This window comes from Pangasianodon hypophthalmus, chromosome 4, assembly GCF_027358585.1.
Source record: "Pangasianodon hypophthalmus isolate fPanHyp1 chromosome 4, fPanHyp1.pri, whole genome shotgun sequence".
NCBI classification, from domain to species: domain Eukaryota; kingdom Metazoa; phylum Chordata; class Actinopteri; order Siluriformes; family Pangasiidae; genus Pangasianodon; species Pangasianodon hypophthalmus.
Genome location: NC_069713.1, coordinates 1,671,823 through 1,685,373, shown reverse-complemented (window position 1 = coordinate 1,685,373; position 13,551 = coordinate 1,671,823).

Genomic DNA, 13,551 nt, shown 5'->3' with positions numbered 1-13,551 from the left:
TTGCCTCGGTTGGATTTGAGACAGAGCCATAAAATGTCCAACCCAATGGCAAGTGGTGTTATTCTGACATATTTTGTATACGTGTTAATTTTCAGCTAATTTACAGCTTTTTATACAGCTAATAGAAGATCTCAAACATGATAAAATATTAAAAAACAAGCTCATGTTATCCATATTGACTTTTATTCATGGTTAGCAACAGTAGCATCTTTGGCTTAGCCTCTTTCAGGTCTTTTATACACTGATTTCTTAAGCAGCTAAAAATATATTAGATTATTGATTAATACATTTTTCATTGAGAGTGTTGGTGTTTAGCTTAATGCTAAATGGTTTGTAACATTTTAACGTTACTGTTTAACTTTATTATTTACTTTAATGGGTTAAAAATAAAATTGTACTTTAGTAAATGAATAGCAATAAACATATTAGCATACTAGCAAAATCCTAACTGGTTTCTAATAGACTTTCCTTACGTCTTAGCTCTTCTTCAGGTATTTCATACGAGGATTTCTCATGCTGCACTGAAAGCATTCCAAGTGTGTGTTTGTGTGTGTGTGTGTGTGTGTGTGTGTGTCACGTCAAATCTGTCAAATGAGGCTTAAAATGAATTTTTCAGATGCCATGTGTGTGTATGTGTGCTCATGTCTGTTTAATATGGAGTTTCTCCCTGGAGGATTCATCATTACACACATCACATGAGAACATACCACATGTGTTGAGTGTCAAGGTCAAGGTCAAGCACAAGCACAAGGTCGAGGTGGAATTTAATAAACACTATTACAGCCAATTAGGGACGTTCACATGGTCGTAGTGCAGGAAGGAGTGACGAGAGAGAAAAAACAACACAGTAAAGCTGCACGGAATCTCGGAATGTGTGATACGCAAGGAACAAAACATGATGCAGGGGTGGTGTGATGACGTGGAGTCACTGTTACCACCCCCAAGCTGATTATTTTCCTAAAACAGCACTTCCCTATGTGTTTCATTCCTCTTATACAGCTAATGTGTGTAGAAAGTTGGCAGGATGCAAGTGTGGATAGTCAACACAGCTTTTATTAGGGGGAAAGGCAAAAATGATCATCATAGTCCACAGCAGAGTTTGAGAAATAGGCAACATCGCAAAATGATCATCTGTAATCCGAAACTGGAGAAACAGGCAACAGGTCAAACCAGGAAGTCAGATAGAAGCTATGAAGCTGGAAATGAGATAAGAAACATGAGAAAAGAAGGCTCGGTAATGCACGATGACAAGAAACAAAACTTCACAAAGAGACTCAGAAATAAGAGGGTACATCTAGACAAAGTAATTAGGGAACTAAACAGGAAACAGGTGGAAACAATTGGAATGATAACACAAAGGGGCGTAGATAGAACCAGGAAGTAAAAAACAAATGTCACAGTAATAAATTAAAGGACTGTGCCCTGAGGGGATTCGTAACAATGCCACAACAATCTGAAGCCTTTATTTGTCACATATACATTACAGCACAGTGAAGTTCTTTTCTTCACATATCCCAGATTGTTAGGAAGTTGGGGTCAGAGCGCAGGGTCAGCCATGATACTGTGCCCCAGGAGCAGAGAGGGTTAAGGGCCTTGCTCAAGGGCCCCACAGTGGCAGCTTCTGACCAGTAACCCACAGCCTTAACCAGTGAGCTAGTAACTAACTAACTGAGTGTAGTTTGCTCAGTTAGTGTTTGCCATGACCTGGATTTACCAACAATTACTATTTTTATTTATTAAATAATCACATCATACTTTTTATTCAATTATGGTTACATTTACATGTTGGCAAAACAAGTTAGTTCCTGTTGTCAATTACGTTATAGCAGCTATAAACAGTCTTTCCCTCACCAGCCTCTCTTTATTCTCTCTCTTGAAGTTAATACAACAAAATAAGGCAAAAAAAACCCCACAGCTTGTCTTGTCACAGAGAAACCGCAAAGAAGCGTAAACTCTTCTGTCCTGAAGATGTCGGAAAACTTAAAGTTACAGCTTTACCTCTGACTGTTACAAAGCACTGACACTGGAGACTCCTTCCATAAATGATAAATAAACACCTCCATACAGAAAACTTCACCATATCAATGATTACACACACTTTTTAACCTGCTTATGTGGAACGTCCACTGTACACATCCCTGTGAGTGAACTGTTACTATAGAAACGATAACACATTAGAATGAGTTCATTAACATAAACCTGTGATTTGCAGCTGCACTACTGTCAGAGCTGCTGTTGTAGAAAATTAATCAACAACTTCTCAGAATCCCGAATTCAGCAGCAACATGGGATAAGGCAGAAATATCATTTCATGATTGGGAGAGTTGCGTAAGGAAGGGCATCCAGCATAAAATCTGTGCCAAATCAAACGTGTGGACCAGTGATCCGCTGTGGTGACCCCTAACGGGAGCAGCTAAAAGAACAACAACAACAACAAGCTTTAGTCTAGATTTAGAAGAAGCTTCAGTAGCTTCTTTATAACGAAGTGACACTTACGTTGCAGGCTGGGGAGCAGTGTGGTACCACAGGGGCACGGAGGGCATGTGGTCCGCTGGTTTAGGATCAGAACACATCCATCAGCTGGCAGCGAGGGCAGTTCATCTGACTTTAGGTTCTTCTTACTGGTACAAGAAATTGCCAGACATCATGACTGTCACACAACCATCATGGTCACACAAGACTCAACCACAGACTCTGTTCAGGTGGGCCATCCACAATTAACCTTACTAAAGGCGACTCATCTGCCAGGGCTGTACAATTGTGCAGCAGGCAATCTGTAGAGAGAGTTTGTATGCCAAGGGAAGTGGCATCTGTACCCAGAAGTGCTATCCCAGATCTGGGAAAGGTATGGGGAGGCACAGGTGGACCTCCAATGTCATGTCAACATGATACAGATCATGGTTCTCCAAAGTAGAACCAGACAGATCAAAGGACAGGATGAGCTGCTCCACGCCTGGTCTCACCATTTAGCCTCACCATGTTGCACAGAATTCAGCAACTAGGCACATAGCACATGGCCCCAAGAAGGATGGAGAGTTTGATTTGCCCTCAACCAGGTCATGGAATGTGTTTTGCCCTCAACCAGGCCTTTGACTCCCCCCGCCCCCCAGCTGAGAACTGAGAGCATTCCAGGAAACACATTTGAACGCAAGCCCAATCTAGTACACTGATCTTGTATGCTTTTAGGTAGAAGCTGTTCTGTTGCTTGACTCCCAAAATATTAAATTTCCTCCAGGGATTGCTAGACATCTATTTGAGATTTTTCCCATGTTCTGGAGTCCCCTAAGGCCTCTTTTTACAAGCCTATGCAACATGCCAAATTGAAATACGTGTCTCTGAACAAAGCCTTTCAGTAGCAATCACTTTAGCAAAAAGAGTGGTGGAATTAGCTCTACTCTGGAGAAAAGCTCACTTTGTGTGCAATGATGGACAGATGATTCTGGGGTGCCCTTGTGGTTATCGATGCCCGCATAAGGTTATACCACCAAATCACCCAAATCAACTGAATGATCTTGCTGCATTCCATGAAGGCAAACCAGCAGAGCATTTCTTGTGTGCCTGGTGTGCTCTCTATGGTATTGTTTAGATCAAAAGGCATCCATCTGATACTTAGACCAACTGTTCTGCCATAGAAGAAAGACCTGAGAGACTCCCATGTCTAAGTTCAGAGCCAGTGAATGGTGGACATCATCCCCATGGCCTATAGACATGCTATTCTATGAGGAGGTACGTCTCCTTCTCATGGGCGTTGCCACTCCAGGACTTGAGCATCACCATGTGTGTTCTCCAGGTTCTACAAACATCACACTCTCCATTGAGGTGACTGTGGTGGTCATCTCTGATCATCTTTCCAGTCAGTCCTAAGTCGAGTCCAGTTCCACATGACATTGTTGACATAAGTCATCCAGGTGATGCTTGGAGGGGTGAAGTATAACTGTGATTCTGTATCAAGACTGTATCTAGGTGTTTCTAGTTATCCGGGATACACAGAACCTCAATTACATACCTAACTAGCGTTTCCGAGATTCTTTTGTAGCTTTGTTTCTGTCACGGATTCCTTCATGTCACAGTTCCTTTGGCATCAAGCGCCATGTGCTCGTGTTTTCATTTCTCTACCTCTGTCCATCATACTGTCATTAACCTGTTACCTGTTTGGTATTAGACCCTGATTAGTTTGTCTATTGCATCTGAGCATCTTTGCAAAGTTTTACTGTGAATTTCTATATCATTCTAAGTTCTAAGACTTGGATTCCGGTTTCCATATTCATTTCTTTTGACACTTTATTGTGCTGAAAACTTGATTATAGATCACTCTTGTGTGACTCTAATTGTTTTCCCTTTAAAAAAATTACAGTGAGTTTGCTTCTTGCCTCCTCTCACTACACAGCTTCAGTTCTTAACAAAAGTACTTTGTACTGGCTATTAACCAGCTTTGTAGCTATTTAACCAGCTCAACTAGCATTAGCTAGCCATGCATACTAACTGCTAAAAGGGCTTATTATTTGACATAAATGGTTAATGCTACTAAATATTTCAATATTTTCTACAAATAAACTTTATGACCTGCACTGCTGCTGTAAGGCGCTAACCTCCCACTTCATATGCTACAAATCCAAATCTGTCCACACACACACACACACACACACACACACACACACACACACACACACACACACAAGCACACACATAGTTGTTGAACAGCCTAAACCTCATTCTAGCTTGTTCCAACATCCTCAAACACATTCTGACCTCAAGGTTCAGACGTGCCTTATTGCAACTGTGAAGAGTATAGCACTGCTGCCTAATCTGCTCTGATTATTCCACTCACAGTAGAAGTGTGAGAAGGAAGAACATTTTAGGCAGGAAGTGAAATCTGGGCTTTTGCCTGGGCTTTTCGAGTCTCTTAATGAGAACAGGAAGGTTATTGACAGAAAGTCAGCTCAAGGATCATGTTAATGTCACACGACTGGAATTAAAATGGATAAAACAGTTGTAAAATCTGTGCTGCTAGTGGAGATTAAGGGCAGGAATAAACTGAGGATTAGAAAGAAAGTTTTACAGTTAGCTGAGCATTGGTGTAAGGACTAGGTTAGCGTTTAGAAAGATTGCTCTGTAAATTACACTCTGGAAATAGAAAGAAAAGATTAGCATTCAGGATTAGCTCTAGTTCAGGGTTAGCATTAATATTGCACAGATTTTGGTAAAGCTATCCAGAGTAAAAATGTTTTAAGTGTTTTGTTTTAAGTGTACATTAGTAAAATATTCATTTTGGATCCCCAGAGACACATGTATAACATCTTAGAGCTTCTTTACACTAGCATTAGCTGCTGAATGCAAACTTTAAAACAATTAGCCTGAATATAAAATAAAACGGATAAAAAATTTCAGAAGTTGTACTTTTCTAAAGTAGGAATTCCTTTAAGAGTAGGTGTAAAGGCTCAGGAATGACTGGGGTTAGCAATGCATTTATGAGAACATTTAGAAACTAGGAACTAGCATAACCTTAAATCGAAGCTATTCTCAGCATAAATGCGCAAAATTTGACTTTTGATAATAATTGTCTCTAAACTTATATTTTAAAATAAAAAAAAAAACAGAAAGATAGCGTTCATGATTAGCATTAATGTTAAAAAAAATGTAAATTACGTGTTATTACACTGTAAAACATAAAATATTTACAGTAAACATATTTACAGTATCTTACATAGTATAAAATAACACAAAGTCCAGTACATTTGCTCATTTGGCTAGTGCTTTTATTTTTTATTTTTACATTTTTTGTATTTTTTTTTTTAAAGTGACTTACAATTGAGGCAAGATAAAACTTAAAACTGACCAGAAGGTTAAAGGTCTTGCTCAAGGACCCAACCACGGCAGCTTGGCAGTGCTGGGATTTAAACACAAAGCCTTAACCACTGAGCCATGACAACTAGCTCAACCAGCCTGCATTGATCCTTCCACCTCCTCCACTGAATTAACTCACAATAAACGATGAATTTCAGTGATTTAATAAACCAAAGTTTTTACTCGCATATAAAGTTAAACTCGAATGTCGCTAAAATAAAGGGCACAAAAGTGATCCACTAATTTACAGTTGACACAATGTGAATTTTTTATTATTCTCACTCCTACTAAAAACATTAGATATCCCACAATGCATAGTGTTTTGTGGTATTTTACTGTAAACCAATGCACTGCTCTAATTGCCTCATTACAGTACAAACCTGTAAAAATCATAAAACTTTGCTGTAAAATAAATACTGTAAATTTACAGCAATTTATTACACTGTAAAATGTTCTTATTTTGGATAAGGATGATCCTGTCAGTGAATGATACTTATTTACACTAGTGTTAGCCTGAATATAAAATGAAATGAGTAAAGATTTTCTGCTACTTTTATAAAGTTGGAATTCCACCAAGAGTAGGAGTAAAAGCTCAGGAATTAAGGATTAGTTTTGAAAAATATTCAGAAAATGGGCTCTAGCATAAAAAAAAGAACCTCAGTGAAATTATAAATGAGCAAATTTTCTATTAGGTGATAAATGTCTATAAGCTTGTCATTAGAAAAAAAAAATTATGATTAGCATCAAAAAAAAAAAAACAATGAGGGAAATATTCATGCTGGATTCAGGTGTCTGTCAGAGTTCAGGCTTGTTGATGTTACGCATTAACTGCCAAGTGCTGGTTAACACAATGCTAATAAACCCCCACAGCACAAATCCTGCCCTCATCCCGCTCCATTTTTCATCTGCGACAGCCCGTATCCACACGTGAGCTCTGTAGTGTCTACATCATGAAAACATCTTCCCTGAAAATGATGACAAACGCAGAGTTCCACCTACAGGTGCACCGGCTGAGCTGAATCAAAATCCTAGAAGCTTAGCGAGGCTAGTGAAACAGCTCAGGGCTAGAATTAAGGCTCCGTTAGAAATAATTATCTTTCTGATCCATCCAGTTTGAAGGAGTTGTGTAACTGTTCTGAGAAATCAGAAGCTGAAGCTAAGTAAACATGATCATAAACAAAACATCGCTTCCATCTGATGCCAAGATGTTATGACCAGTGGCAATTCCTCCTTATTCTGTGTTTCCTGGAATGTGAATAAAATTGAAATTGAATATTGAAAAACATCGTTTCAGACATTTCTACTCAAGAAAAATCTGTCAGCGTTGGAGGTGTGTTTTTAATAATCCGAATGTGGAGCTCAGAAAATCCACAGCAGCTGCATAACTCGACTCTGAATCCCAGGAACTTTCCCCACAGAAACTCTGACTTAACTTTTGGACGTAAGCCGGCAGACTCCATGTTTTAATTCCATGTTTCCAATTTACACACACAACCAAATCTGGATTTGGTTAGTACATAATATCTCAAAATGTGTTTTTTAAATTAGTCCGAAATCATACTATATAATATATTTACTATACAATATATTTAAGATTTTATGACCTCACCATGACCATATAGAGCCCTGGAACCATAAGGTACACTCCCTACCTGTGCTAGCATCAGTGCTGCCAAGATGAATTTTCTCTCTGTTCTAAGCAGACGATGTTGTGTCAAAGCCAATTTCATGCACCCTTCACTTTTTATCCCTTGATAATTCCATGATCCAGCAAAACCTGACTGTCTGTAAACAGAAACCTGGCAGCAGATAGAAGCGGCAGCTTCATCATCAGTTCATCAATCTCATTTTGAGGCTGTGATCCCTGTGATGAAAGGAGCCACAATTTTATTGATTTATAATGAACTGTATGAATATGATGTATGATGAGGTGTAGGGTTAGGGTTAGGGTTAGGTTAGGTGTATTCATGTTTGAACAACATTAACAGAATTTTTTTTTTTTTGCTTCCCATCCATGTGCACATACTGTACAAGACAAACCCACCTCCCGAAATCTCCAGTGACTGGTGGAGTTTATCCACATTAACAAAATTAACAAAATTACATCAGAAATAACAATGCCAAATGATTTGCTGATTTATTACTGTGATGACAAATTAAATAGTTTCTATGACAGTAATTATTTATATCATTAACAACTGCATAACAACTGCATCATCATTCCTCTATCTGTAAAAAAGCAGCTCCCAGGTTTACTTATTTTTTTCTTTTAATCATCGTTGCGCATTTCTAATGATTGAGATCATTAGTTTTAATAGCTGCATTTCACCATGTTTGTGATTCTGAGCAGTAAGAAATGGGGATGGAGTAAAAGATCCATGGGGGTGTGTCTACAACATGACTGACAGGAAGGATAAACCCAACAATAGGGAGCAATATGGGAGACTCCTGGAAACAATACCTTTATGCTTTCTCAGCTGAAACAGTAGTCAGACCAAATTAAAACGATATGGTGCGTGAAAGAGGGATGTGCTTCTATTAGCAGCTACTTTCATTTTCTGGCATGTCGACTTTAACCTGTGAATTTACAAGCTATGGTCATGTGAGCCAATAGAAATCCCAAAAAACTGCCATCAGGACCGTGATTACCTGATTTTGAATCACCAGATAGGAAACCAGCACGGGGAAAATGTGGTGTGACAGTTGGACAGTTGGAACACACAGTTGGATTCTGCCATTTTTGTGTTTCTGAGCCATAAACATGTGTAAGTCTTGCTTACCCCAAGCATCAGAAGCCTGTATAACAAACATGCTACTAGCTATTTCAATTAAAACAAAGTGGTTATCCTCTGGGACCCTGTAATACTCATTGCCTCAGGCTCTTGAAATCCTGATTTATGGATGAAATTACAGAAAGAGGGCTAAACCCAACCAATTCCAACACAGATCTGTGTTTTTTTTTCACGCTTGTATGATTCACTGGCTTTGAACACAACTATCAGTTATATTTTATTGCTCCTCAGGTATTTACACCTCATTTGTAAATTCTTCACCAGCACACCTTTAACTCCATTTGTACTTCTTCCTTGGTAGTGTTGCGTCTCATTGATCCAGAAGTCTGCTTTTAAATTTATAGCAGTACAACTGGATGATTTACCTCAAAGTGCATGCAGATCCCATTTCCACCATGATGTCTTGAGTAAACATTCACATATGTAATTAAACAAGGCATGACACATTCACGTAATTAACCAGCCATTTCACATCACTCACGGCGCCAGTGCAAAAAATTCCCACCAGTCTACACTTCTCACTCACACCAAGATCTGAGATGTGGAGCGTAACAGCATTTTCTAAACAGCATCTAATTTTAAAGATCAAGTGCCAAAGTTCCTGATTTCAGGCATTTAAGGAAATACAAAAATTAATTATTTTTTCAAGCAGCAGCCATTTTTCCTATAACAAATTATATCAGGTTCTGGGTGGTAATTTAGTATCCGTGTGTCATTTAGTCTTGTATAAATGGGTGGAGAATATGGCTTATGCCTTAAAAGTGTACTCATGTGTGTCCTTACATCAAACAAGATTCATAAAACCAGTGGACAGTCTTTTCTTCCTGTGCTCTTGCCAAAGCAAACTTCTCCCCCAGATTTACGAGGCTCAATCATTTATTTTGCTTACTGATTAAAACGTTTCATCTACATCCTGCAAAAAATTACCTGAGAAAAAAAAAACGATTAAAAAAATCACAGCCACTGTAGCTGAACATATGCCAGGGTCTTTGTCTGAATCATAAAAAAACAATAACAACAACAAAAAAAACCCAGAAGGATAAAAGAAAAAGGAAAGGCACTTTCAGAAAGGTCATGGGACATTGCGGGACAATGTTTAACTTAAGCGAACATGAATAATGAGAAAAATATGTCTATGTGCTATGAACACACACGCCGCCTCAACGCCTAGAGCTTCGCCTAAAGTTTTACTGAAAACCGTGCCAAAACATCTGCAGTTTTGGAAATATATGACTCTTGACACCAGTCCAACTAACGCTGCAAAAAAATAAAAAAAATAACGGTGATTCATCATTGTTGTTATTAATATCACTAATTATGTATTATTTTAAGTGTTTATAAGCTGTAACATACTAGCTCTCATTGTCTGTCAAACTGTCTCTGCCAACAATTACAAAAATACCACACTAATAGCTTCTAATTATTGTTATAGTGATTAGTTATTTCATTTATTCATTCATCTTCACTAACCTCTCCATCCTGGTCAGGGTGGTGGTGAATCTGGAGTCTATCCCGGGAACACTGGGTGTGAGGTGGGAATATATGGAACGCCATCACTCACTCATTCAAGCCTCTTTGGCCTTGTTGCCTGATTGTGTCCAGCTGTTTTGTATTGGTTCTTGATTAGTTTGTCTATTTATATCCTGTTGTGTCTAAGATGTTTCCAAGTTCCATTCTTCCCTTGCTTGTTTTCGCAATTTCTAATTATGGATTATCCTGTTTTACTGTTTCCGACTTTAAAGACACATATAAAGCACACTTTAATTATACACATTTGCTTTCTCTCTCTTCAATTTCAACTCAATTTTATTTATATAGCACTTTTAACAGTGGATATTGTAACAAAGCAGCTTTTTGGAAATATGGATTTGGATTTATCCCTAATGAGCAAGCCAGAGGCAAAAACTCCCTGAGATGACATGAGGAAGAAACCTTGAGAGGAACCAGACTCAAAAGAGACAGTATGATCAGTAATACATTGCACACTGGATAATGCGATCAGTGATTGTGATAGTGATTGTGAGTCATTACTCCTCCACAGCTGTATGCTACAAAGTCAAAAAGTACAGTGTTGAAAGGATGTTCAGTATAAGCACAGTTTTTTTTCAGTAGAGTTTTTAGCTTTATTTCTATGGAATCCAAAGTGAAGTTATCCCCTGAATAATGAATGAGACTTAAGTGTAAACTGTTTTCAGTAGGTGTAATCATTAGGCTATCCAAGTGAGACTATCCACAACCACTTTAGGGTATCTGTGTGGTACCATCCACAGCAATCTCATGGCAAACTTTAGGTTATTCATGTGGGGCCATCCTCAGCAGCAGTGAGTGAGTCTCAGGTGAAGGAGGAGAAGTAGAGGAATTAGGATGGATCAGGCAGGTCTAGAAGGCAGAAGGAGTCATGATCACCTGCATCTCATCAGGCAGCAGGAAGGGAAAGCGCTGACATAAAAGACAAAAAAAAACAAGGAATCGAATCAAAACAACAAGTGACACAGGCAATAGCATAAGTGAAAGAGTGGAGGAGCGAGAGCACATGGGGAAGTGCAATGCTGCGGAGGGAACTGATGAATGGTTGAGTCTTATATGGAGCTGGTGATTAGTGGGAAACAGTGTTCCGATGTTAGTATTCTGGCAAGGAGGGGCACTGGGTGCGCACTGCTGAGGGTGTTGTGTGAACTGTGGGAAGAGGTTGGCTTGGAGAGGGCACACTACAGAAGTCCCCTCCTGAGGAGCCACCCCTAAGGCGACATCTGACATCTTGCACCCCTGCTAGTCAGATGGCCTCCAGCTCTGGGCTCAGGATGACTGGGTCATTCTGCTTTCAGAAGTAGATCCAACACATCTTCAGCAGGGATGCAAGAGCGTTCGTCTAGACCATAGCCCTCCCAGTCAATCAAATACTGGAGGTGTCCCCCTCTCCTACGGGAATCAAGGTGGGCCCTAACTGCATAGGCTAGCTGTCCATCCAAGGTGAAGGCTGGAGGTGGCATGCTGCAGGGGCAGTGTCTTGCATGGGTCCTGGAACAACAGGCCTGTGGAAAGAGACATGAAATGACGGGAAGATTCTGAACTGTGGAGGTAACTGAAGTCTTTATGTTACCAGGTTTATCCTGCAAATGATCTTGAAAGGACCTATGAAACTTGGGGACAACTTCCTGGAGGGTAAACCGAGGTTCAGGTTCTTGGTGGATAGCCAGACTCTCTGTCCCAGCCTGTGGTCTGGAGCTACCCTGGAGCTACTCTGCCCTTCTGTCATCTGAAGGCTCTCTCCAGATGTACATGAGGGACACAATAGGGGTTGGTAACACAGGTAGCACTGGACGGGAGTGAGTCTAGATGATGAATGGACCAGAGAGTTCTGAGCATATTTGGCCCAGGGCAGGTACCTACACCAGTCGTTCTGGCGGTCCATGCAGTAACTGCTCAGATACCACCCAAGCTCCTGGTTAAGTCTCTTTACCTAGGCATTGGATTCAGGACTCTTGCCGCGACTCTTGTTGGCCCTCAGTGCTTCCATGAATTTTCGGTTGGTCACAGTGTCCTCTGTTAGGAACACATGATGGAACAGGGCTTTGGTAATTAGGTATGCAGTCAGGAGTCCTGGGAGAGGGATCAAACAATATCCTTTAGAAAACTGCTCTACCTCCACCAAACAAACCTTTCAACATTAGCATGAAGGCTAGGCATAATTCAGGTGATACACATGCTGCTCCAGGCTGTGAAAATACACCAAGTTATCATCAATGTAGACTATCATGTACCTGTGGAGCATGTCATGGAGTACGTGCTCCTCAGTTCCAGCTTTGTAAAAATGCATTCTCCACACTTGCTCCAGTGTGGCTGGCTCCAAAGGCAGGGGGAAGTGGAATTTCTTGATGACTTGATTCAGTCTTCTACAGTCAAAACGTCTTGGCCACGAACAAGAAACCTGTGGAGGCTGGCCTGATGAACCTCTGTCAGAGGGCCTCCTGGATATACTCACCCATAGGGGGAATCTCCCTGATGGACAGGGGATAAATTCTAGACCTCAGAGCGGTGGTCCCGGGTAACAGGTCAATGGCACAGTCCCATGATCGATGACGTGGGAGTTTGGTTGCAGCTTGCTTGCTGAAAACCGCTGCCAGATGTTGTTACTCTTTGGGCACACACTCCAACCCCTGGACTGCCAGGCTCTCTATGGATGTAGAGCTTCACTGGAGTTGGAGACAACGGTCTGAGCATTTGGGGGACCAGCTGATGATTTCATCTCTCAACCAGTTGATGATGGGGTCATGTTGTTGGAGCCATGGAAATCCTAAAACCACAGAATGTCCAGGTGATCCAAACACATATAAGTAGATATTTCCAAATGTTTTTTTTTCAATTTGTAGTAACAGTGTTATTGTTTTCTCTGACACCCTCCCAGGACCCAAATGTTGACCATCTAATCCCTTTACTTGAAGATGGGGTTCCTGCTGCATGAGAATCGATCAGTCATGCAACATTTATAGAATGACTTTTCCAGTTTAACTTTACATCCACAATCAAGGAATTAGAAGGAGATATGGTATTTCCAGAACTCAGGGACTCTGTCAATGAGGTTTCACAGGACATGGAGCTACCCGATGGCCTGCCGCACTGCAGTAGAGATATAACCCATTCTGTATGCGACTATTATATTCCTCCTTGGAGAGGTGTGACTGATCAATCTCCATGGGTTCAGCATCACATAACTTTACCTTTGGATTCTGGGAGGCACAGAGGTCATTGGAGTGCGTTCTAGTAACAGTTGGTCAAGGTGGATTGAGAGGCCAATCAGTTGGTCCAGAGTCAGGGCACAATCACGACAGGCTATCTCCCAATGTAGCTCTGAGTTTGAGATGAAAGCCTTGTCATTCCATCCAGATTGAGATCCCAGTGTATGAAAAGTCAGTGA